Source organism: Engraulis encrasicolus, chromosome 5 (assembly GCF_034702125.1).
Source record: "Engraulis encrasicolus isolate BLACKSEA-1 chromosome 5, IST_EnEncr_1.0, whole genome shotgun sequence".
NCBI lineage: Eukaryota > Metazoa > Chordata > Actinopteri > Clupeiformes > Engraulidae > Engraulis > Engraulis encrasicolus.
The window spans coordinates 4,256,480-4,280,239 of record NC_085861.1 but is presented as its reverse complement, the minus strand read 5'-3'; the positions used below and the strand labels follow the sequence as shown (position 1 = coordinate 4,280,239).

Sequence of the window (23,760 nt, the reverse complement as noted above, 5' to 3'; positions counted from 1 at the left end):
CCGACTGCAACTCGCAACTCGAGGTGCAGTTGGACTGGAGGACTGTTATTGTTGGGAAAGAATTACGAGTTCTCTATCGGCCAACAGTATTACCGGTATTACAACAGATTCATTAGGTAGCAGTTAAAAAAAGGTGTTTTTTAAAGTTCTGTTTTCTCTAAGCGCTGCACACATGGCCGTAGCCACATATGAGGTCAGGGAGGTCCGGACCTCCCTCATTTTTTAGAGAAAATAATACATTTTTTTATTCTCAATTTTTGCATACACATTTCAATTGCCGTTTTTATTTACATAGCTTTTGTGTATGGGTGAGTGTGTGGTATCATTGGAAAGTATGTATTCCAACAGTATGTGTATAACAGGTGTGTGTCCCTGACTCAGCAATTAACGTCAACAAATATTAGTTGCAAAATTAACTGGTCATCAAACAATCAATTTCTTCGGCCATTCAGTTACCTTTTTCATGAATACTTTGCACCACCATCAAATTCTAAGTATTCATTATGACTGGAAAATTGCACTTTTCATAGGGGAAAGGGGGATCTTACAGTGCACCTTTAAAAAAAATGTTGGACCTCCCTTATTTCAAACTTCTGGCTACGGCCATGGCTGCACGGTATGAGGAAGTGGGCCGTATGTATGTGGCCCCTGGGCCTCCAGTTGCCCATCCTTAAAATGAGCTTATTTCCTGTAATGTGTGGTCTCTTTGATCGGGGCGAGATAAACCTGTTAACCTCAGCCTTTTTACCTCAGCCCCTTTTTAAAAATACAGTAAGTATCCTGGTTAGCTTGATGTGTTGCACACCAGATCCAATGTATAGTTTAGTTTAGTTTAGATTAGTTTATTTAGTTTAGTTCAGCAGGGACCATGCACAATAGACATTGTTTACAGAAGTAAAAAGATGGCTTGTGCCAGATTATAGCTATATAGCTAATTTCCATCTGCAGTCCCTGGACAGGTAAAACAAAAATTAAAATACAGTACATGAACAAATAAGCACATCCATAGGCCATGGGTTCATAGCCCCAATGTGTCGTACACCACACCCTGGCAAACACATTACCCCTATCCTCTATCAATTACACTGGCTTCCTATCCATTCATGTATCCATTTCTCCATTTTTCTATCCAAAATTCTCCTCCTCATATACAAGGCCCAGCACAACCTTGCACCCTCCTACATCACACATCTCCTCACCCCATACAATCCCACCCGCACACTACGCTCCACTGACTCACTCCTCCTTACAGTTCCCTCCACACATCTGCGCACCATGGGCGACAGGGCATTCAGTGTTGTTGGCCCCAAGCTTTGGAATTCTCTCCCACTGTCACTTGGAATTCTCTCCCACTGTAACTTCGTCAGTGTTCTACACTGTCTTCTTTCAAATCTAAGCTGAAGACCCACCTCATCACTTCTGCTTTTCAACCTCACTGACAGGCATTATTTTAATTATTAGTTTATTTTTATTTTTTCCTCATTTTTATTTTATTTTCAAATGCATTCTACTTCTTTTTCTTATTTTAAAACATTAATTTTATTTTTCTAATTTTTATTTCTATTTTATTTTTGCATTTTAATTATTCTCCTATTGTTCATTCACTGAAGCATTGTTATACTTCTCTACTGTTGTGTTGTATTTGTTTTGATTGTAAAGTGTCCTTGGGTATTTTGAAAAGCGCTCAAAATAAAATGTATTATTATTATTATTATTATTATTATTGCTTGCCAGGAGCGACAAGAGAGAATAGTGCAGCGCCGAGGCCCCCTAGTGGACTGTGCGTCTGTGTTTCCCCATAGGATTCCCTCTCTGTCTGTCTGTATGTCTAAATGGTGAATGTGTGTGAATATGTGCGTATCTGTGCGCGTGAATGTTGTTCCCCACTTCCTCGTGTGTCTTCTAGAATTTTGTGTGTGCCAGTAAGTTTGGGATGGGTTTTGATTGGGGGGAGGGGTCCGGGCGGGAATAATTAAGGGATTAGATACTGTAGGACAGTTATTGATATAGGGTGGGGTTATTGATAAAGAGTTCAGAGACTTTAATTAATTCTATGCAGAGCTGAGGAGAACTGGATTAAGAGCGGACATGTGATAGTGTGGGGTGCGAGTAGCCAGGCCATGCCCTCCTAGTGACGCAACAGCATCAGCGTTGCTACCAGTCAGGTCAAGAGTCAATGCAAGTACTTTCTGAGTTCCCGCAAAAACGGGAACTCCTCCCACTTTGTTGGGAAACAATCATTAGCTAACCAAGGGAGGCCATTTGGGAAATGCCGTTTGGAAAATGCTCATAGTTATGCTCTTGGTCAGACCAAGTCTCGAAGAGATTGAAAAGTCGATGATAAGCAGGCTAAGGTGCGAGTGTTTCTAGAGTAGTGAAAAGTGTAGTGTTAATTGTTTTCCTGGGGGACACCTCCTTTTGCCCAAGTTAGAGTGTGAGAGGGCAGGCAGGGAATAAACAAGGCGTAAACTGTCAAGACAGGGGAGTCCAAGGGACTCTTCTTGTGCAGAAATATTGAAAAGCCTTTATTAAAACATGGCTATTAAGTTTATTTCGGGAGAAGAGACCCACGCGTATCGGGACAAGCCTTCTTCAGGGAATAAACAAGGCGTAAACTGTATCTGCTGCCTCCCGTCATCCTTCTGAAGTGGCTACCGCTCGGCGCTACAATATGATTACTCTTTGACCTGATAGCTGTTGGTAGATGTACTGAAAACACTGAAACACATAGCCTGCTCTTGTCTGATCCTCGTGTGTTTCCCCTATCAGCTTTGTGAGGATTTCAGTATACCCACTTAAAATTGATTGATCCATTGTTTTGCATAGCACCAAAATACAGTATACCCATTTCAAAAAATGCTCAAATATACAGTATACCCACCACAAAAACGTAGACTACACCTATTCACGAGGATTTTATCTTTGTGAATTTTCAGATTCGCCCAGCTTCTGAACTGCGAGGCGGCCGAACCAATCAGTATCATGGAATTTATATTCGTAATATTATATTCATAGATGTGATGCAGTCAAAGTTTAAAGTTGAGAAGGGAGAATTAAGTGAAACCAACGTGACACGTTTTTCTTACAACAATGGCGACTTGCCAGGACTTATTCATCGACATTCCAATTTTAACCTTTCCAAAATTGTGAATAAATTAATAGCACAGTCTTATTAAAAAATGTCAGACAACTTGTTTCTCCAATCACATGCAATGACGGTTACCAGTTACATGTTTTAGACAGTGATTATTTTCCGCTAGTTTAAGGACCACATATGGGCAACTGTCGAGGCGTGTCATTTGTCAAAGATCAGCAGCGCCTCACACAACCTTGGTGTCTCTGCTATGTCCAGTCTACATTCTGTACATTTTGACTTGTGATATTTTGTTTGCCATTAAAAATTTTTAGACAAACATTGTCCAAATTGCTGTTTTTTTCTGGTGCTTGACATTTCTGCTACAACTTTTTGTTTGTTCTCAAAAGGTTATTGACCCTCTTTGTCAAACTCTATCTTGAATAATGCAAGAGCATGTGATAAGAGTTAATCAGTTTGTTACTTAGTCAGTTAGAAATTTATTTTCTGCATGAGGTATTTGCAGAATAATCACTGGCACCAGACATGTGTTTCTTTCTGTTAAATGTTTGGTTGGTCACACTGTTGTCATTATAATTGTAGGCCTAGATCATCATATTTTGTACATTTTTATATAACTGCTTTTTAGATTTGTCATTGAAGCAGTTCTATAAGTTGTATATACTAAAGTTTGTACAGGCCTACATGAGCAACACCTGATCCTGTGTACACGCATGCACGTGAGTGTGTGTGTGTGTGGTGTGTGTGTGTCTGTGTGTGTGAGTGTGTGTGTGTGTGTGTGTGTGTGTGTGTGTGTGCATGTGCTTGTGTGTGTGTGTGTGTGTGCGTGCTTGTGTGTGTGTGTGCGTGTGCTTGTGTGCTTGGGTGCATGCGTGTGTGTGTGTGTGTCTGTTTTCTATGCATTTTATGTGCTTTTGGTAGAATTCATATTAGTACATCAGGAGGCTCCGACAAGATCACATTAAAGGGACACTGTGCAGGAAATGGTCAAAAAAGGTACTGCAACTATGCTGCTCATTGAAACTGAGCAGCCTATTGCCAAATTGGATCTTTACATGAAAGTTTACTAAGTAATAAACAAATATTTTCTAGTATGGTCCAAGTAGAGTAATTTTTGCAGCTATAAATGGCTATTTTTGCTAATTCAAAATGGCGGACCATGGAGAAGATCCCCCTTTTCATGTATGAAAAGTGCAATTTTTCCTGTCATAATGAATACTTAGAATTTGATGCTGGTGGTAAGTATTCATGAAAAAGGTAACATTAGTGAATTCGCAGCATGAATTCTGGAATTAAACAACTAAAAATCTCACATAGTGTCCCTTTAAAGGTCTGATGACATGTTTTTGAACAAATGCGGGTTGACCTACCAATTTTTACTTCCTCGCACGTCCATTGTGTAGCAACCAGAGCAGCCAGTGATCCGCAGCGCCACCTTCTGTTCTTGCGCTGACGTCACGACAACATGGCGATTGACCAAGGACCCAATGCTCTTGCAGTGTGCAGTTAAAAGTTGGATATTTGCGTAACATTTTCTTTCAACGTGTTAATGACAGAAATCTAGCCCGTTTGCCATGTTGCATAGTTTATGTAAGAAATGTAATCTATTCATGTTCTGTTGTGCAGCTCAGGGGGTGATGATCACTGAGAGAATAAAAAAAGACTTAACACTGAATTTACATTTACTAAGCTACTAATAGCTACTAATAGCAGCTGTTATTTTAAAGTAGTTATGGCAGACTTGTTTTTTCCCCTTGCTAATGTGTACAGTTTGTGAAGTGCTTGTTTAGCACTCTAATGTGGCAATTAAAGGGGAACTTCACTACTTTGAACATTAAGGCCATTTTCTGAGTTGTCTGCAATATTTTAGAGTAAAATCCAAATTTAACAGAGACTGCAGCAAACATGATAAAAACGGTGAGGGGGACTCTAAAACATTGCAGACCACTCAGAAAAGGGGATTAATGTTCAAAATGGTGAAGTTCCCCTTTAAGCACTTTGCTTTATCCAGGCTTACTCTTACTTACTTACTTACTTACTTACTTACTTCTTACTGTTTACTCTACATTCCCAGTTAGATCCCATATTTGGTTTTGAGCATGGAACAATGTGGATGACCTCTCAGTGTCCTCTAGTTTCAACACGTAGAATAATCAAAATGCTGCTCCAATCATTTAATTAAATTCCTTGAATTTCAATCAGATTGTCTCTGTCAATTTTACTCAGTACCCAGACCTGGTTCCAGTATTATTCAGTAGGCTACTCAAGTAGGCCTACAAATAAAAGTAGGCCTACTCATTTATCTACTCATTACTTTATTACGCACATAAACTTTTAATTACATTTTGAGAAAATGTAATTACTTAATTCCCACCTCTGATCACATGCTCACCCTAAAAGGAGGCTACAGTGCACTCACTGACCAGTAGCCTACAATACAGTGAAGACACTCATTTAGGCTAGTTATTAATATTAGCCTACACTCATTTTGGCTTCCATTCCATTTTACTGAAGGCGGCGGAATGCCGATTCCAATCAGGAACCAATCAGCACCATGGACAGAGACCGCGTGCCGCCCTTTATCGAAACACATGATATCAGCCCATGGGCCATGACTGTATATAATTCATTCATTTGTTTTATTATATATCTGTTGTTTTAAAAGAGGAATTTACAACTTCTTATGCACACCCCAGCCCATAAGTGGCGATAATGAGCAAGTGAAGAAAAGAACTGAAACTGAAAGTAGCCTACTACTATTCGCCCTTCTGTGTCACTACCGTATCTGTTGGCGCGTGTGTAAACTCATGCTACTGCAAGCATAATGCTGCGCGTTAAAATACCGACGGTGAAGTGAAATTCAAGTCTTTGTTACAGGTTAAACCTTAGAAATAACGATTCCACCCTCCTACCGGTTTATCACAGATACGTGGTCAAGTCCCGCACATGTGCAAACAGCTTAACTGAAACGGTTACAGATCCAGCACTCACGAGATCACGAGACCGATCACGAGACTACAGTAGGAAGTATAGTGCGTAAAGTGGGAGTATCGGTAGTGTAACTTCGCAGTAGTGGACCACGCTATGGACGGTTACAAGCCAGAGAAGTTTGCGCATATTGGCAAAATCGACTTTTGAACTTTCAAAGGAGACAGGTGCAATTGCATGGCTCATCTTTACAATCCCCAGATTCTGCGTATGGCACGCCAGAGAAAAGGTGAGTGTTCTGTCTTCAGCACAGCAGGCGTTGGCTGTACTTCGATTTGTATAAATGCACTTCCTTGTAAATGTAACGTTTTTCATCACTGGGAAAGTGTTTTCTGTTGGTTTGCAAATGTGCAGATGTAGTGTGTAGAGACGACACCACTGTGCTGGCTGACTCAATAGGCTAATGATGATGCAATCATGACTCATTGTATTGTAAATGGACTTATTCGGCACAGTCTCTGTTAGATATAGATTAATGGCATTGATGTAGTGGCGAATATTAATTGGACTTGCTAACAGAATAGGGAAACAGGGTATGTCCTGAGTGTAGTTTATTAAATATCGCTAGAAGGCTATTTCATCAGATCAGATGACGTCTTGAAGAAGCCAGCCATTTATGGGAAGCGTTTCTGCACGTGTGTGTGTTTGTGTGGTGTGTCTGCCTGGGGAATCCCCTGTTGCACAAGAGCCCCGACATTTACAGGGCTTTACTTTTCTGAAACTAACGAATGCTTGTACATTTCATTCTGGTATGATGACTTTTAAATCATTCTGCCCTGAAAAAAAAAAAATATATATACATATATTAAAAATATATTAATAATAAAATAAAATATGAGGAATCAGTTCTGATCAGTTCAGAATTCTAAAGGTTTATCTCACCCCCCCTTTCAATTCAATTCATGGGGCACCTAAGTCACGCCCTCTACTTCCTGGTTCATGGGGCAATAAGTTGCAAAAAAATGAATGGAAGTGAATGATGCGAGTCGTGGTGGATTTGTGGTGCATAGGTGGAGGTCCAAGGTTTGGATTTCAAGCCCAGTAATGTTTTTTTGGACTCCCCATGAACTAGGAAGTAGAGGGCATGACTTAGGTGCCCCATTCAATGAGCTTTATTGGCATGACAAAAACGAAATGTGTTGCCAAAGCATAGAATACTGTAAATATTAATTAATTTATACATACACACTATACACATTTTGTGTGTGTGTGTGTATACATATACTCATTGCTTGTGTGTGTTTGTGTGCGCGTGTGCGTGTTTGTGCGCATCTCTCTCTCTCCCCTTTCTCTCTCTCTCTCTCTCTCTCTCTCTCTCTCTCTTCCCAGTCATGCATGTCCTGTTCCTGCTGGTGTACATGGTGAATGGTGCCGCAGCCCTTGACTGCGTGGTGAACTTGCTGTCCAATGGCTCTGCGCTGTACAGCTTGAGTGAGGAAGCCCAACCAGGATGTGACACTGACTGGAGCATTTCTGTAAGTCTTGCTCGTAGTCATTGTTTTGGTACGCATAAGCGGCGTGATGTCACGGCATGTGTTTCTTTCTTTTGCACTACGCCTCAGAGTGGGGGACAACATGAACCTGAACTGACTGTAATTTCCTTGTAAACTTACGTCAACATATGTAATTTAGATTCATACAGAAAACCTACTTGAAGACAGTAACAGAAATTGTATCAGAAGGTTGACAACTTTGAAAAATACATACAAAAGCTTAATTTTAAATCCAACAGGTTTCTGACTTGTTAGCATTTATGGTTTCACCACCCTGAAGTGTGCTACTACTAAAACATTGACCCATATACTACAATCATTGCCATTGTGTGTTTTTTTTTTCTTTAAAGGTGCTCCCTGTAATATTTTTAGTAATTCATTTCCAGAATCTATGCTTCCCTTTCACAAACGTTACCTTTTTAACAAATACTGACCACCATCATCACATTTCTAAGTATTCGGAAATTGCATTTTTCATACATGAAACGGGGGGTCTTCTCCATGGTGCACCATTTTGAATTTCCAGAAATAGACAATTTTAGTTGCAAAACTTACTGTACTTTGGTCAGACTAGTAAACTAGTTTATTACTTATTAAGTACATATTCATGAAAAGATCAACATTTGCAATAGGCAGCACAATTTCTCTGTGCCTGTCGAACTTAAGGCCTTAAAGTAGAAATTGGCAACTTGTTTTTAGTCATATCACCTTGAACTGTCATGGGATTCTGAAAGTACTACTTAGGCAACATGAAATAGCTCATTACAGGTTGGGAAACACTGCCCTAGCCTCTTGAGTCAAGGCCAAGGCCAGTACAGTCAGATGACTAAGAGGCGGTATACTGTATTGTAGTCTTTCTCAACGGGGCGGTACAGGGGGGCGTTGGGGAGATCTAGGGGGGTGTCGAGAAGGATACAGCTGAGGGGCGGGGGGGATTGTGTGCTTAGTTGCCATTGGGGGGCATTAGGCCATTTACTTTTTTAATACTAAGGGGGGCATTGCCAGGCTTATGATGAGGTCAAGGGGGCGTTGGGAGGATTGTGATAAGGCCAGGCTTGTTTGAAAATGGTTGAGAAACACTGCTGTATTGTATGTGTTGGGGTTGTGTTTAGGATGTGTGCTGTACCTTATGTGTTTAGGATGTGTACTGTATGTGTTGTTGCCTGGTTACCACTGTATGTGTTCTATTCCCTCTGGGGGTTCTAGACAGTATACTGTACTGTACTGTACTGCACCTCTCTGACTGTACTGCACTGTACTGTACTGTACCGTACTCTACTGTAGTGTACTGCACCTCTCTGACTGTACTGCACTGTACTGCACTGCACTGTACTGTACTGCACCTCTCTGACTGTACTGCACTGTACTGCACTGCACTGTACTGTACTGCACCTCTCTGACTGTACTGCACTGCACTGCACTGTACTGTACTGCACCTCTCTGTACTGTACTGAACTGAACTGTACTGTACTGTACTGCACCTCTCTGACTGTACTGTACTGTACTGTATTGTCTGTGTTCCTGGGTCCCTCGGGGGGGTTTAGGGAGTAGTGGTGGCTTACGTGATGGCCAAAGTGGAGGAATTCAACCGGACTCTGGTCATCGGGCAGACCAACAGCTCGCTCCTTCTCTATAGATACCACCCCCAGACCAAATACGAGGTCACCTGCCCTGAGACCGGCTGGCATCGAAACGTCACCTGCAACGGTAAGTAATTAAGTAATATTACAGTATGAGTGAATGCATGAGGTTCAATGAGATTTTTTTAGGCTTAGGAATCACGTGGTGCAACCCCAGCTACAGTAATGCCCATGAACTCATATTAAAGTAATAATGTAAGTATAAAAATAATAATACTAATTCACGTAATTGGTAATGAATGTACTGTAATTAATATTGTTCTTAGATAATCCACTAAAAAATAACAACAAAAAATAATCCATACAGTGGTGGCAGTAGCTGTGATTGCAACTACCCTGATTGTCATCGACTTTCAAATCTCTTTGAGACTTGGTCTGACCAAGAGCATAACAGTTAACGTTTCCCAAACGGCTTGGTTGACCTGCCTCTCTAGGTTTGCTAATGGTTGACTGGTGTCAGACAAAGTGGGTGGAGTTCCCGATTTTTCACTAGATTTGAAACCATATTAACATTGCTCTTGGCCTCACTAGAAGCAACGCAGAAGGTGTTGCATCACTAGTAGGGCTTGGCCTGGCTAGGTTGCATTACACCCTGACGTGTGCTACTACTAAAACGCCATTGACTCATGAATGAAGACCCATGGTCTCTGATGATGTGTTTTGAAGACCCATGGTCTCTGATGATGTGTTTTGCTTTCTTGGTTTGGGGGTTTTGTCTGTTACAGATCCTACACATGATGACGGTGTGAGGGATGCCTCGTATGTTAGCAACTCGGGAGTGATCGCTGGTCCCCTGGTCGCCGCTGCTGTCGCCCTTGTCCTGGCTCTTCTCTCCCTGGCCATCTGCTGGCGTAAGAAGATCGGGTAAGAAGGGGGACACATCACCACCTAAAATTCAACAGACTGCTCAGCATGTTCACACAGCTTTTGTGTCATGGGTGTCTACGTACATAAGGGCTCTATACAGTACATGGAAAACAAAGTAGCTGAACTGCAGAGAAAGGATCAGATCAGAAAGTATCAGTTGCACAACGAAAAAACGACACTAATTAGTTTTTTAAATCAACAGGCAATTCGAAAAAAACTCCCGCACACTGACCATTTTGCTGTTTTTCTTTAATACACGTTTCTGTCCTAGACCTGATGAAGCTTTTTTTTTTTAATCAACATAACGAATTGATCGAAAATTGAGTACTTTTCAATATAATCTTTTTTTGCAGATGCTTCAGAAAGGGCAAAGAGCCAATAGGAGATGCAGAGGAGAGGAAGGAGATGGTATGAGTCTTGACGGAGAGTCTCTCGACTGCTGCGTTTGGCCTTCTCTGTGCTTTGTTAGAGCTTTTCTCTACAGTATTTATCTATATTCTCTATACTATACAACTGTTTTATGGGAAATATTTCTTTGCACGATGGTGTTTCCCAGCACTGCCACAAAATACTGTACTGTACTTCTTTACATTTGTTTTATTCAAACTTTCATATGTATGTATTGTGTAATCCTCATTCACTAGTATTCTAATCGCCCCCAAGATGAGCAGGCTGCCTCAAAATCAGTGAGCAACATTAATGTTGAGGCATATTTTAAAGTTTAAGTAATCAGTTAGCAACATTAATGTTGAGGCATTTTTTAAAGTTTAAGTAATCAGTGAGCAACATTAATGTTGAGGCATATTTTAAAGTTTAAGTAATCAGTTAGCAACATTAATGTTGAGGCATTTTTTAAAGTTTAAGTAATCAGTTAGCAACAAGGCCGTCCTGGGAGAGCAATAGACATGTGGTCAAATGGGCAGTAGGCTGGATTACTAAAAAGGGAGAAGGGCTGACAATATATCCTCATAAAGCCTTATGAGGAAAAACACTGTGTGTGTGTGTGTGTGTGTGTGTGTGTGTGTGTGCGCGTGCGTGTGTGTGTGCGTGTACATGTTGTGTGTTGATGCGTCAAATATACAAAATATTTGTACTGGTAACATCCAAACACTGCAGATTAAAAAATTATGTACTACTAAGAGGATAATATGATGACGAAACGGCAGGTTTTACTCATGAACAGATGTGGTGGAGAGAAATTCAAAAGGTTCTTTTTAACCTACAGTAGGTACTGTATATAGCAGTGGTTCTCAACCTTTTTTGAACAAACGCCAAAAGCCTCCCAATGCCCCCCTTGACATCATCATAAGACTGACAATGGCCCCCTTAGTATTAAAAAACAAACAAACAATGGACTTATTCCCCCAAATGGCAACTAACCATGGCCCCTCTCAGCTGTATCCTTCTCAACGCCCCCCTAAAGCTACCCAACACCGCTTGGGGGCTGTACCGCCCCCGTTGAGAAACACTAGTATATAGGGAGATGTAAACCAAATGCAGTTTTGACCGTAAAATATCTCTGTGATCTCTGTGTAAGGGCGCGATCACACAGACCGCGGATTTTACAGTAGGAGGCGGATGTGTTCTATTGTTTGTCAATGAAAATTAGCGGATTACGCGTCTAATATCAGCGCAAGGCGGGTTGCGGATTCTCCGCCTCTACGCGCCGGGTAGATCGAGTTGAAAGTTCAACTCAAGGCGGAAAATCCGCAGCGAATTTTCAGATGTTTGATTGGAGACCGTTATCAACATTCTTATCAGATTCACTATCCAACGTTAGGAGAGCAAGACAATAGCTTGTCTTCTATTAATTTACATAGATGAATGGACAAAGCATTTTGTGTATGTTTTCAACATTTAATGACACAACACCATCGATTAGGCTACGTTGCGAGTGACAGTTGAGTCGTTACGTTGCTCACCGCATTCGAATTTTAATTAAATATTAAGATAAAATACCACATTTAAATTAATTCTATTTCAATTATTTAATCCAAAGGTGATATTCCCACCATTCACACCCCTCTTCACACACACTCTTCACATACCCATTTCACGTAGGTCTCTTGTCAGTTGAATTGTCGATTAATTGCGATTAATGTTTTTTAATTGATTAACGCATTGATCGATTAAAGTAATTAATCAATTAATCGATTAATCGTTTGCATCCCTATTCGGGTATAATGCAGATCCTTGGCCGATAGTGTAAATCTTTGACACTGTTGCCTCTCTAGAGCACTTAATAGAACATTACATTAAAAAAATATGATTCCATTCAACACTAAGGTAATTAACATGAAAGTATTTGGTAGGCCTATTGCTGACATTCCTGTGAGGGGCCTTTTTAAATGTAGGTCAGTTAATGACTACTGGTAATTAATTTAATAATGAGTGATAAGATATTAGCGATAGAGAGAACTGCCAGCTTTGTTTTCAGCTGTGGAAGCCAAAGAGCTCAGAGCTGTGCCAGTGGGCACACGAAGGAGTTTAGCGTCCCCTGTGGACATCAGTACCAATTACAGACTCTTAGTATAGTATAGACTCCATGTATAGTATAGACGTCCTCTAGGGAAAGAGAAATTATGGACAAACAGTCAACACATTTTTTAAACAAAACATGTCCCATTTAGGGACAGGCACACAGCTATCTGCTGTGGAAGCAGGAGACTCAGAGCTGTGCCAGTGTGTACACTAAGGAGTTCAACACCCTCATTTCAAACTACTGTAGCAGTCGCAGAATTGGGTCCCCAATACATTATATGTATTGAGTGGGGGGGTCTTTTAGATTACATTGTCCCAGGCCCGGGGTCAAAAAGCTGTCAGCTACCCTGACAACCACCATAACAGATTCAGAGATAATACTGTACTGTAATTAATACTTTCCTGCCACAGTTGGAGGTTTTTAAAAATAGCTCCTGCCCTTTCACCATCATTAAATCCTCCCTGTACAATATGCTTACAGTAGTACAATAGTATACGCTCACAGTACTGTGTGTGTGTGTGTGTGTGTTTTTTTTAATTATTATTATTGGATTTATTCAATTTGCATTAGGTCAGGTTATTTCCTCTAAAAACTAAAGGTAGAGTTAAATTCAGCATTACTATCCTCAGGGGGTTTCACCATTTCAGGACTACGGGTATAAATTACTTCAGCCAAATATGCTGATGTGCCACATCACTGCCATACAATACATTAGTTTATTATGTACTGTAATTATTTATTTTAATTATTTATTTGTTTACAAAACTGATGGCATTTAGTAAGCCAGATGACACAGACACTGCTATGGGTTTTGTAACCAAATCCATAGGTGCCCTGTAGCAAATGTGTCACTCTGAACCAGTGCCATAACCCACTGTAAGGGGCCAACAGTACTTTTCACCACATGTGGTACTGGTGGCATTATTCTGGCCCATGTTTCAAGGGTAGCAGGCGGCACCCAGGGACCTATATTAAGAAGCTCGTTCAGGAGTAAACCAGGTTAAGTTAAGAGGAAAATCATCTAATTCAGTCTTAACTGAGCCTGAGCCTGGAGCCTGGAGTTCAGTCTTAACAGGCTCTTCTATTAGATGATTTACCTCTAAACTTAATCTTAATTCACTCCTGAACCAGCTTCTTAGTACACCCCTCAGCTTTTGTCTTGAGCTGTGGAAGCGGAGAGTCAAAGCTGTGCCAGTGAGCACACTAATGATCAAGGGAAGAACTACAGCATGAAGCCTGAGGTGCTGGATTGATTAATCATAACTAGTAATCAGATCGGTGAGGTGCTGGATTGATTAATCATGACTAGTAATCAGATCAGTAAACTGTAAACACATAGGTTTCCTACCTGTATTGACGTATTTTTTGTGTTATTTCAATAATGAAGAATGTTAGTGAATGAGGACCTGCACTGTAGATTAAAATCAGTGCATGAAGTATTTTTGTTATTTTTTTGGTGGATGGTAATGATGAAGTGTGTTATGAATAATATATAAAATGTATAAATTGTAGATCTTATAATTAGATCATTCAGAGTTCCATGCCAGTGTTCGTGCCTTACCCCACAAACACACCAGAAGAGACACAAGCTACAAATAGTCGCTGTACTGTTTTCATAGAAAAGAACGACACGAGCGATAAAAGCAACAGAGACCAGTAAAAGCATAATGTAAGCATTACGACATTCCAATTGGCTGCGGCAGCTGTCGCCGAACTGCATCATAGCTCATTAGCATGATATTCGCTGACGTTCAACTTCAAACTGACGCTCAAATCGTCAATTACCTCATCTTTGCTGTTGTCGCTTTAGTCGCTTTTGATGTGTTTGTGACATTAAGCTATTGAGGGTCCCTATCAGTCAGATGTCAATGACATCTGCAATTTACACACATAATCCAGTTCCTTTATGAGAATCAGAATCCTGAACTTCTAAAACCCCTGGCCTATAGATCTGGACACCCTTTCTCGAAAGCGTTGTTGCTAACCAAGTAACTGGTTCGCTACGACGCTGTCGAGGAACTTGGTCATCCGCAATGGTGCCCATTCACCTTATTACCACGCCCATTAACCCCGCCCATTAACCCTGCCCATGCCAATATTTGACGTGTTCCCACAACATTTCTGTCTGCTATATAGATATAGATCCAGTCTGCACGTGTGGCCCGCCCAGCGAAGCTGCCTGCTCTCCACCCCCATTTCCTCTGCCAGCTAGGTGGGGTTACTGGGCGTGGACTTTTCCCCCTCCGTATACCTGTACTCCGCCCGCTGGTCATAACGTGCCAATCACTGCCAGTTAGCACTGCCAGGGGCAGTCGTGGCTCAGTGGTTAGAGCACTGGGTTGGCAACCCAAGAGTTCCCGGCTGGACCACGGCTGAAGTGCCCTTGAGCAAGGCACCTAACCCCCACATTGCTCCCCGGGCGCCGCTCAGCAGGCAGCCCACTTTCTTACAGACTAGTGTGTGTACTTCAATATGATTCACTAGTCCAAATGGGATAAATGCAGAGAAAGAATTTCCCCTAGGGGACCAAAATTGGCTCCAATCCAAATTGGCTCCAATTGGCTTCATGTCTGGCCCGACCAGCGGGCGGAGGAAATGGAAGGGAAAACGAGCAGCTTCACTGGACGGGACCAGACGGGCCGACTGGATCTATAGTTTCTGATTAGGCTGCCAATAGACCTGAATGATTTCGCAATAGCTATTGCTACCCAAATAGTAATGGTGCCACCTTTGTAACCGTGGGTTATATGGTGTATAGATCAAATCTTCTCTACATTCCCATAGAGGTAGTCACTCAACTAATTGGACTCAAAATGTTCTGAGTTTTTGATGAGCTGTGCACTGATGATGTCTCAGTGGTGTGGGATAGTCATTGCACAATCATTGCACAAAATCACTTTTTAGTTGTTCAAACAAAAGTCAGTCATGACACACAAGTTACTGTAAATGAATTACCCCTTGTGATGTTTTTTAATCTGATTAGTTATAGCTGGCATGGATCTCTTATATTTCATACCTTTTTTAAGCTGTGCAATACAGAGTCATGTCTGTCGTGTCAATGTCATGAATAAGTATCACCACAGCAATGCAATGTATACAGCTGCACTGTGCTAGAGTGGTAGACTGTATTTTATTGTTTTCAAAATGGTGAAAGCACTTTAAAGTTTGGTCTCGTATTGCACAGTATATTACAATATAATTGAATTATTATTAATAATAGTATGTATAATTATTATTATACCAACATTCCATCTTGCCATATGGAAGCGTGGAGCAAAGTTACCTGTATTGCTGTTGCTTATTTTCTGTTTCTTTCTGTTAAGAACTTCTTATATATGTTGTCATATATCAACAGTATAATTTCCTCAATACAATTTCTATACTGGTATAGTGCATATTTCTCATGTATATGCTGTAGTTGCACCTTTATATAAAGTTTATAGATGCAAAGCATTGGTCGTGTGCGTATGTTTTGTGTCATGCATGTTGATACCATGTGATTTATTGCTCGGCCATACTCTATTGTCCATACTCAGAAACTACATTCATACAGTCTGTGGCAAATATCTGAGTATTATTTATATTATTATATTTATTATATTATTTAAACTGCCACACAGAGGACCACAGTAATGACAAAACAAATCAATATTCCATTTATCATATTTTCATTCATTGTCATTGTAAAACTGAAAAATGAGAAAAGGTCGCACCATGCATAGGTTTCTTTATTACACAGACGCGTTTCAGCGTTCTGCCTTCTTCAGGCACACTGAGGAAGGCAGTACGCTGAAACGCGTCTGTGTAGCCTAATAAAAGAAACCTATATGCATGCTGCGACCTTTTCTCATTTTTCAGTTTTACAATATTTTGGTCAGCACCCTTAAAAGAAGAGAAAAACTGTTGGGTGATGCCTGCTCCAACCCTTATGAACATTCATTGTCATTGCAAATTCATATTTACAGTAAACCACTGGCTGTTTGGAATGGGGCCCACAACAGGGGTCAGGAGAGATTCTACAGGTCCCCCTGGTCGCCCTTCTAGAATAATCTATGGTTACCATGTCAACAGAGCTAGGAATCCGCTATATCTTGTTATTGTCCCAAAATATTAACAAGGGCACAAATGATTTAAAAAGACAGGCCATGTAGTTGTCTTTAACAGGGAAGATATTTCAATCATCAGTCCCTCAGCACTTGCTGTAAGCAGGGAGCTGCCCACTGACTGGGAAGAGGGGTGTCTGGAAAAGGAATACACAGGAATTAATAAACTGTTGGGTCCACAAATATACACATTGAGCCCGTTTATATGCGCTTCAATAAACCGTTGATGATCAGATTTTTGGACATACCGGTTTATTCGAGCGCTCATGTAAACTGAATAAACAGTTTTCATAATCGGTTTATTGCCGTTATCGGTTTATGAGAAATCCGATTTGCACAGGTAGGTTTTTGGCTAATGAACTAATTTCTGAAGACATGTATCCAGCATAATCGGGTTGTTATCAGGTTATTGAAATTCTGGAAGGATAAGTAGCCAATCACAAGCCTTAAATTCTAGCTTCGTGTCACACACTTTAGTGGAACACAGGCAACCGACTGCATATAAACAGCAATAAACCGTTTACTCCAATAACCTGATTATTGCGGTAATGTAAACAGGCTCATTCATACAATAATTGATCCATCAGGCCTTTAATATCCCTCCCGTCCTTAAAGGGTTAATGATTCTACTATACATCCTTTACCTGAGGGTTCAGTTTAGCAGCAGCCTGGTGGGTCGTTGGAATAGTGTAGCATGTCTGGATCGGCATGTATCTTCTCACCTACAAAACCAAATACAAACAGGTAATGGGGGACAGTCTGTCGGTTGACTGCATGTGGCTGATGTGGACAGCAGGGGGTGCTACTGGACCGCTTTGGTTTACAGCAGGGGTGGGGAACCTTTTTCATTCGAAGGGCCACTTCAAATTCATCCGAGGGCCGTACTAGGGACACGAATCAGGATTTCCCCCTTCACTTTAGGCCTATATTGAAGGCAGCGACCTTTTAAACAAACGCCACCTTCTAGGTTCCCTGAATATAACTTAATTGTATTGCAAATGCATTTTCTAAGATTCCTTTACAAAATATGTCATTTTTCATCTGAAGCTGAATAACATTAAAATTATACTGGGTGCCAGATAAAACGGCCTCAAAGGCCGCAAACAGCCCTCGAGACATAGGTCCCCTCCCCCCCCCCTGGTTTGCAGTAACACTCGCTCACCTCAGTGTCAGTGCAGCGGGTGGCTTTACAGGCGACGTTCAGCACACAACTGGAGACAATGAACTGCAGCACAGACAACACCAGCATCACCCCGGCAATATCCTGTGCCCTGCTCTGTGGTGACGAAGAAAACACAACTACATTACAATACACACTGTACATACAGGGGTTGTACAAAATAACAGAGACACCTGTCATTTTAGTGTCATTTTGTGCCTTTTGTGTCCACAGTTAACTCTGTTGAATGCGTTTCATTCTTCTTGGTGGTATGCAGACATTACCTTGGATACTGTGGTTCTTGATACATCACAAAGACTTGCTGTCTCAGTCAAAGCTGCAACCGTTACACACGTACCAAGAGTTTCTCCTTTTTGAACTCTGACACCCATAATGTTGTGTACATTGCAAAATTTTGAGCAAAACTGTGCTCTTACCCTGCTAATTGAACCTTCACACTTCACTTTACTGGTGCAATGTGCCATTAATGAAGATTGGTCAACAGGCTGGTCCAATTGAGCAACTTCCCACACTAAAATGACAGGTGTCTCAGATATTTTTTCCAACCCCTGTACATTATATAGGCCTACTACCGTATATGGTATAAGCAGACTGCACACAATGGCCAATTTCAATGCACCTAGGATGAGTACCTGGCTACTTTCACAGTTGATGGTATAGTACGGGAGGTGGATGACATTGCATGGATAGCTGTAGTGGCTGAAGTTAACGAATATATCAATACTGTGCAGAATGATGGCAATCCCTGCGGTGATGGTGCTGAAGATGTTCATCCCCAGTGATGCTCTGACCTAGCCTGGCTCTCGCGAGACCCCGAGTGCTTCGTGCATCTTCGTTACACTTCGTGAGCTCGCACAGGGGTCTGGTTCAGCCTTGTCGAGCCCGAAGTCCTCGAGTAGAAAATAAACGTGCCCCGACCATTGGATAATGTCAATGTCAATCATCGTGGAGTGAGGTGACGGGTATGACGTAGCATCTTGCGCGACAACACTGTAGTGCTGCTAGCACACCCCACAGTCAGTGGCTAGCACAACAACGGCGGCCTGCATATTGTATGAACTCCGCGATTTCAAGTGTTATCAAAACTGCCAAACATTCATTATTTGAAAGAGGAACAGAAAACAAGGAATTAGTTGGTGGCAAGAACGTTCTCGCTCTTCTTCCAATGATCCACTGAAGGATAATGAGCAGGTCTACAGCGCAGCGATGTTGAGTCCTCAACTGTTTACAAGACCAACTTTAAGTGGGGATTTTAGTCGAGAGGTCCATGCCACATATAAATGGTGAGTGAAAACCTCTTGGTTGTTTCTAACGTGTTTTTGATGTGTGTGAAACAATGACTGACATGGTAGGCTACAACTGTGAATGCCCCCATAGTGCCGGTAATTCAATATTGTACAAGCCTCATTTCCAGACCTCGCATGCTATGGTGACTGAGTGCTGTTGATCATAATAGTATGCCAAGATGTCACATTCAGACCAATTTGTTTATGCTAAGTTCGTGTTAAATTAAATGTACTATCCCCGTGATCGCTGCCAATGCAGCATGTCCCAAAACGTCGGCATGTGAGAGATGGAATGTTTATTTCACGATGACATTCTGACTTCAAACTCACCAGGATGGCTTCCCCACAGACCTATACATATTGATATAGGTCTGTGGGCTTCCCCTTTTCACTTTCTGCCCTAGTTGTTAACCTGTTTCGATGGTAAAGACTAAAGTAATCACAGATTTTGCATGGTTAAGAGACCTACTTCGTGTGGAAACAGAATTTACACAAGAGGGTACTGGAATAAAAACAGGGTGAGGCCTGTCACTCACCAGCTACTGGCAAGGACCCCAAGTCTCCCTTTCGGTCAGCAGTAAATTTAAAACTAAGTAATAGTAGCCTACTGCTGTTCAGGTCTTAGCCTTAAATAGGTATGAATTAAAATGCAGATACTAGGCCTATAGTCTTTAGAATTACAGTTGCCTTGTTTGCCGATTCTATTTTAACATTGTGTGTTGTTTTCAGGTAGGCAAGTCATGGCGTTGGCAGCGTCTGCTGGGATTGTCATCACAGACCGGGTCATCCAGCTGCTACACATGTACAGTGGAAATTGAATTAGGCTCTTCCCTCACTTGTACTGTTGTAAACCATCAAATGAACACTCTAGGTAGACAAGACAGTGAGTTCAGTAATGGCTGGCGAAGAGCATGCGCACCACAAGTTTGGAGCCAGCCAGGTCATACGTGTTGCACCTACCACAATTCCATTTCTTTGGTCTTCTGTGTTGAGCCTGTTTCAAAATGTGCCTGTACAACCACATGTGTATAGAATCTACACTACACTACCCCACCAAGATCTAGACATTACTGAAGAGTTGGAAATGTTATCATGGTCTGCTGACAGCTGTACAGAACATGTGTACTTAAATACCAGATGTGCCACTTTCATTAACGAGACTGTCTGCTCTGGGTTTGGGACAAAGCCTAATGAGTTAGCAGTCAACAACAGTCCTTACATTTGACATCAGTTACAAAACAACCTATGGTTTTAAGGTACTTCATGCTACTGGTTGTGAGCGAGGCTTTTTGTGACTGACTCTCCCTAATGACAGATTCATAGACATAATGGAACATGTAACACAGCATTAGTTCAGAATCTAACCATCATCCATTAGGAACAAAGAAGTGGAATCTTGTCACAATATCGAATCGAATATTGAACAAATGGTGTAAATAATGGTGTACACAAGTAATTGGAACATATGTAAATACAATTTTATTGTGAAAAGAAAACACTGTCTATTTTTTTTCAATGTACAGTAATGAAAGTGTAAATAATGACAAATAAGATATCAATTTATATATACACATTCTTTTTTCTTTTAAATATTGGTTACTGGCAATGCAAGAAACATAGCTTACAAAATGTAGCGTTCTTGGTGTTAGGTGATGTATTGTACAAAATGAAAACCCAAATGGTGACGCACTCCTGAAATGTTGCAAGTTCTTTAAGGAAAATGCCTTGAAATCTTGTTCTAATATTTTGAAAGGCATGGAATCTGTGAGGGGATGTGCTGGGTCCTCTATGCTGTCGTTTCTTCATACACCTCCTGGCATCAGACACAGACAAAGGAAGTATAGAAGTATATTAGACAAACATTTCAGAAGGTTATGTGTGACAATTGTGGCTACATACAAGGTTTTGAACAAAAACAACACGGGAATTGATTGCAACACATTTTAAGATATTTCTAGGTGACTTAAAGTTCATTAACAACAGTGTATGCTACTTACTCTGTGTACAGAGTATTTTCCACCCACATTTTGCATTACTGCCCTTGTACATCACTTTGATCAAAAGCGTCTGTCAACTGTAATGTTATGAGGAGTACAGTCTCTTGAGAAATTAATGTAGGTTTAGGTGGATAGTGGTGCAGGACAGCACATATACTTTTCAGTTACTCTTACTAAGAATTCAAACCTGTAACATTGGATACCTTCCGAGGGCACAGGTACAGGTGAGGTCAGCAAGGGTCCTATTTACCTTGATAATAGGTTCTCAGTCATTTCACATCCCCACCCCGATGAAAAAAAACTAATTGTTTACACAAATGGGTTTTACACCCCTTAACAATACGGCTTTGCTTGCTTCAGTAATGTACTCTTTGCCTCTGACCTAGCAATGGATGTAATAAATCAGACATACCTTATATAACCGTGGGTCTTGGGTCACCTAATAATGGAGAGAGAGAAAAAAGACATCACCATTGATCAATTAACAATGACACAGCGTGTGTGTGTGTGTGTGTGTGTGTGTGTGTGTGTGTGTGTGTGTGTGTGTGTGTGTGTGTGTGTGTGTGTGTGTGTCCCAGCTTATGACGGTGAGCACGATTAACTTTGGGTCGTCCGATCAACTATGGTCACCTACAACTTATCGAAGTGCTTAGCACACTCACGAATCGACTATTTGAATTGACCACAGCTGAAGTGTTTGAGAATACAATCGCGCACAATAACAACGGCAAAAGTGCGACGGCATGCTCCTCTCGTCGAACCGTAATGCAGTTTCCAAAGTCATCCTGTCTCGTCTGACGTGAACAGCTCTTTATGCCATCCAAGTTAATCAGACCCGAAGTTAATCGTGCACACCGGGAGTAGTTAATGCAATCCTGGTGTATATTTCTCTCATGGTAGGATATACAAAACGTATGGGACTGTAAACGGTTTACTGTATTATCATAGGTAAATTGGCATGCCTAACGGTGACCAGAACACAACCAATAATGCTAGTAGCAACTGCATGCTGTTGAGGCTGCATTGTTTTCATATGGCTGGCAATTTTGTCTGAATAACATTTTATCGCTGGTCAATCATTTTCAGCGAAATACACATACTTGATTAAGTTTTATTCATCAATATATGTCACATTGGTTGTGCAGGCAAGCAGACGTCCATTTTGTCTGCAATATGAATCACCCCGTCAGAAACGGACAAACCCATGCCCATGATGTGTTCACTAAAAGAAAATATAGCCATTTCAAGACCAGAGGTGGAACGTAACTAAGTATTTTTACTTCGTTACTGTACTTAAGTAGTTTTTTCTGGAATTTGTACTTACTTGAGTAAAAATAAAAATGCAGACTTTTACTTTTACTCAATTACATTTTTTGACAATTACTTGTACTTTCTACTCCTTACATTTCTAGGAGAATACTTTGTTACTAGTTACATTTATCCTAGGTTTTCCTGTTGTGTTTCGTGGATATTTCAGTAGCCTCAGCTGCGGGCAGGGAGGTCGGACCAAGCCCCTCTTCCAAATTGACACCCAGACAGAAAATATACTTTTAAAAACATTAACAGGACTCCATAGTCATGTTCAAATGGAACCAAAAACCGTTGCAGACAATTTTTCCTATTGTATCAAGTAGGTAGACATGGAGAAAGACAGCCATTGCGCGTGTAGGCCTACTTGTACTTTTGTACTGAAAAGTACATTTAAAAGTTAGTGCTTAGGACTTTTACTTAAGTACGTTTTTGGTAAACAACTTTTACTTTCACTTGAGTAATTTTTTCGCAGGGTACTTCTACTTTTACTTAAGTACACAACTTCAGTACTTCTTCCACCTCTGTTCAAGACATCTCACTTACCATATCTTTGTTGTGATTTATCTGATGCAAACGATGCTGGCACCAAATGAGTAGGCGGTCCTCCTCCATTGGTGCTAGGGGCTGGTAGCATGTAACCTGGCTCTCACGCAGATGGATTGTCAGGTAGCATGCCGCTGTTTGGACCCTGCAGAGTACTCGTGCACTATGTCGGATTGCCAACCAAAATCCACCGATGCCTTGTGTGTTTTGTAACCGTCAGTGGTCTGATGTCGGACACAGGTGGCATACCACAGGCGGCTTGCCGTTCAAACGCCAGCAATGATCCACTATACACATGCTAGCTGGGCTGGAACTACTGTCAACATGCTAACTGCTCTGTTGTGGCTTCTATCTCGCGTCGCTGAAAACTACGTCACGGGCCGCTTCGATGTGACTGGTTGAAGTAGTACGTCACTGTCTCCAATCACGTTCGAGCTTTTTTTGAATACACCCACGGGCTAGAACAGCAAGGTTACCATCATAATTCCAGATGGATGACAATCCATCTGAGTGAGAGCCAGGTTAGCTCTGACCTGCGTGAACACATGACCTTTATTATGAAACAGAGTTAACGGCATTTGAATTATGCAATGTTGACCACCTCACGCAGTATGAACACTGTACTTTTAGTATACATGGGTTCTGAATGTTTGTAAACACGATGTTATGAGGACGGGCAAGACACTGGCAGCCAACCACATGCGCTATTTAGCAAAAGAGTTGGTAGAGCGCTACTAGTGTCCCTCACAACCAACTGGTGCTCTTGGAAGGGGTTC

The 23,760-nt window shown here is 41.2% G+C and overlaps 2 long non-coding RNA genes across 2 annotated transcripts; one reads left to right on the top strand and one right to left on the bottom strand.

The window, feature by feature from the left end:
• The first annotated feature begins 19,073 nt into the window (after positions 1–19,073).
• On the top strand, positions 19,074–20,167 carry LOC134448245 (uncharacterized). The gene is made up of 2 exons (XR_010034696.1): positions 19,074–19,130; positions 19,863–20,167. It is a non-coding gene; the product is annotated as an uncharacterized LOC134448245 (long non-coding RNA).
• A 427-nt stretch (positions 20,168–20,594) lies between these two features.
• LOC134448244 (uncharacterized) lies at positions 20,595–23,475 on the bottom strand. Its single transcript, XR_010034695.1, has 3 exons — positions 22,985–23,475; positions 21,543–21,569; positions 20,595–20,946 (listed from the first exon to the last, which is right to left on the bottom strand). It is a non-coding gene; the product is annotated as an uncharacterized LOC134448244 (long non-coding RNA).
• Between the last annotated feature and the right edge of the window lie 285 nt (positions 23,476–23,760).